This window comes from Spea bombifrons, chromosome 3, assembly GCF_027358695.1.
Source record: "Spea bombifrons isolate aSpeBom1 chromosome 3, aSpeBom1.2.pri, whole genome shotgun sequence".
NCBI lineage: Eukaryota > Metazoa > Chordata > Amphibia > Anura > Pelobatidae > Spea > Spea bombifrons.
The window spans coordinates 123,386,555-123,389,054 of record NC_071089.1 but is presented as its reverse complement, the minus strand read 5'-3'; the positions used below and the strand labels follow the sequence as shown (position 1 = coordinate 123,389,054).

Here is a 2,500-nt window from a genome sequence, read left to right as displayed (position 1 = left end):
AATAAGAGAAGTAAAATAAAAAACTTTCACACCTGCGGCCATACCACCCTGAAAGCGCCTGATCTCGGAAGCTAAGCAGGGTTGGGCCTGGTTAGTACCTGGATGGGAGACCGCCTGGGAATACCAGGTGTTGTAGGCTTTTAATTTTTTCTCACAGTCCGGGGAGAGCTTTTTGCCATGTGTTTCTTGCTCATCATCAAAGCTTTAAACCCTTATTTGAACCTTCTCACCTTCTCTGTCCTGTCCCAGGGCTTATAATTCTTTTTGTCTGACGACAAGCAGCAGCAGCAGCAGCAGCAGCAGCAGCAGCAGCAGCAACAGAATAAGAGAAGTAAAATAAAAAACTTTCACACCTGCGGCCATATCACCCTGAAAGCGCCCGATCTCGTCTGATCTCGGAAGCTAAGCAGGGTTGGGCCTGGTTAGTACCTGGATGGGAGACCGCCTGGGGATACCAGGTGTTGTAGGCTTTTAATTTTTTCTCACAGTCCTGGGAGAGCTTTTTGCCATGTGTTTCTTGCTCATCATCAAAGCTTTAAACCCTTATTTGAACCTTCTCACCTTCTCTGTCCTGTCCCAGGGCTTATAATTCTTTCTGTCTGACGACAAGCAGCAGCAGCAGCAGCAGCAGCAGCAGCAGCAACAGAATAAGAGAAGTAAAATAAAGAGCTTTCACACCTGCGGCCATACCACCCTGAAAGCGCCCGATCTCGTCTGATCTCGGAAGCTAAGCAGGGTTGGGCCTGGTTAGTACCTGGATGGGAGACCGCCTGGGAATACCAGGTGTTGTAGGCTTTTTCTTTTCTCACAGTCCGGGGAGAGCTTTTTGCCATGTGTTTCTTGCTCATCATCAAAGCTTTAAACCCTTATTTGAACCTTCTCACCTTCTCTGTCCTGTCCCAGGGCTTATAATTATTTCTGTCTGATGACAAGCAGCAGCAGCAGCAGCAGCAGCAGCAGCAGCAGCAGCAGCAGCAGCAGCAACAGAATAAGAGAAGTAAAATAAAACACTTTCACACCTGCGGCCATACCACCCTGAAAGCGCCTGATCTCGTCTGATCTCGGAAGCTAAGCAGGGTTGGGCCTGGTTAGTACCTGGATGGGAGACCGCCTGGGAATACCAGGTGTTGTAGGCATTTAATTTTTTCTCACAGTCCGGGGAGAGCTTTTTGCCATGTGTTTCTTGCTCATCATCAAAGCTTTAAACCCTTATTTGAACCTTCTCACCTTCTCTGTCCTGTCCCAGGGCTTATAATTCTTTCTGTCTGACGACAAGCAGCAGCAGCAGCACCAGCAACAGCAGCAGCAGCAGCAGCAGCAGCAGCAGCAGCAGCAGCAGCAGCAGCAGCAACAGCAACAGAATAAGAGAAGTAAAATAAAAAACTTTCACGCCTGCAGCCATACCACCCTGAAAGCGCCCGATCTCGTCTGATCTCGGAAGCTAAGCAGGGTTGGGCCTGGTTAGTACCTGGATGGGAGACCGCCTGGGAATACCAGGTGTTGTAGGCTTTTTCTTTTCTCACAGTCCGGGGAGAGCTTTTTGCCATGTGTTTCTTGCTCATCATCAAAGCTTTAAACCCTTATTTGAACCTTCTCACCTTCTCTGTCCTGTCCCAGGGCTTATAATTCTTTCTGTCTGACGACAAGCAGCAGCAGCAGCAGCAGCAGCAGCAGCAGCAGCAGCAGCAGCAGCAGCAGAATAAGAGAAGTAAAATAAAAAACTTTCACACCTGCGGCCATACCACCCTGAAAGCGCCCGATCTCGTCTGATCTCGGAAGCTAAGCAGGGTTGGGCCTGGTTAGTACCTGGATGGGAGACCGCCTGGGAATACCAGGTGTTGTAGGCTTTTAATTTTTTCTCACAGTCCGGGGAGAGCTTTTTGCCATGTGTTTCTTGCTCATCATCAAAGCTTTAAACCCTTATTTGAACCTTCTCACCTTCTCTGTCCTGTCCCAGGGCTTATAATTCTTTTTGTCTGACGACAAGCAGCAGCAGCAGCAGCAGCAGCAGCAGCAGCAGCAGCAGCAGCAGCAGCAACAGAATAAGAGAAGTAAAATAAAAAACTTTCACACCTGCGGCCATACAACCCTGAAAGCGCCCGATCTCGTCTGATCTCGGAAGCTAAGCAGGGTTGGGCCTGGTTAGTACCTGGATGGGAGACCGCCTGGGAATACCAGGTGTTGTAGGCTTTTAATTTTTTCTCACAGTCCGGGGAGAGCTTTTTGCCATGTGTTTCTTGCTCATCATCAAAGCTTTAAACCCTTATTTGAACCTTCTCACCTTCTCTGTCCTGTCCCAGGGCTTATAATTCTTTCTGTCTGACGACAAGCAGCAGCAGCAGCAGCAGCAGCAGCAGCAGCAGCAGCAGCAGCAGCAACAGAATAAGAGAAGTAAAATAAAGAGCATTCACACCTGCAGCCATACCACCCTGAAAGCGCCCGATCTCGTCTGATCTCGGAAGCTAAGCAGGGTTGGGCCTGGTTAGTACCTGGATGGGAG

The 2,500-nt window shown here is 49.2% G+C and overlaps 7 non-coding genes and 1 pseudogene across 7 annotated transcripts in view; all 8 read left to right on the top strand.

Annotated features, from left to right (window-relative positions):
- The first annotated feature begins 30 nt into the window (after positions 1-30).
- LOC128487251 (uncharacterized) lies at positions 31-139 on the top strand (annotated as a pseudogene).
- A 212-nt stretch (positions 140-351) lies between these two features.
- LOC128486386 (5S ribosomal RNA) lies at positions 352-470 on the top strand. Its single transcript, XR_008352685.1, has one exon. It is a non-coding gene; the product is annotated as a 5S ribosomal RNA (ribosomal RNA).
- Positions 471-676: 206 nt separating this feature from the next.
- On the top strand, positions 677-795 carry LOC128487944 (5S ribosomal RNA). The gene has a single exon (XR_008353390.1). It is a non-coding gene; the product is annotated as a 5S ribosomal RNA (ribosomal RNA).
- A 222-nt stretch (positions 796-1,017) lies between these two features.
- On the top strand, positions 1,018-1,136 carry LOC128485208 (5S ribosomal RNA). Its single transcript, XR_008351554.1, has one exon. It is a non-coding gene; the product is annotated as a 5S ribosomal RNA (ribosomal RNA).
- Positions 1,137-1,390: 254 nt separating this feature from the next.
- LOC128485016 (5S ribosomal RNA) lies at positions 1,391-1,509 on the top strand. The gene has a single exon (XR_008351373.1). It is a non-coding gene; the product is annotated as a 5S ribosomal RNA (ribosomal RNA).
- Positions 1,510-1,728: 219 nt separating this feature from the next.
- On the top strand, positions 1,729-1,847 carry LOC128487933 (5S ribosomal RNA). Its single transcript, XR_008353379.1, has one exon. It is a non-coding gene; the product is annotated as a 5S ribosomal RNA (ribosomal RNA).
- A 224-nt stretch (positions 1,848-2,071) lies between these two features.
- Positions 2,072-2,190, top strand: LOC128486002 (5S ribosomal RNA). Its single transcript, XR_008352324.1, has one exon. It is a non-coding gene; the product is annotated as a 5S ribosomal RNA (ribosomal RNA).
- Positions 2,191-2,411: 221 nt separating this feature from the next.
- Positions 2,412-2,500, top strand: part of LOC128488461 (5S ribosomal RNA) — a 119-nt gene continuing 30 nt past the window's right edge. The window contains exon 1 of the ribosomal RNA XR_008353874.1: positions 2,412-2,500. This exon is cut by the window's right edge and continues 30 nt beyond it. This is a non-coding gene — a ribosomal RNA (5S ribosomal RNA).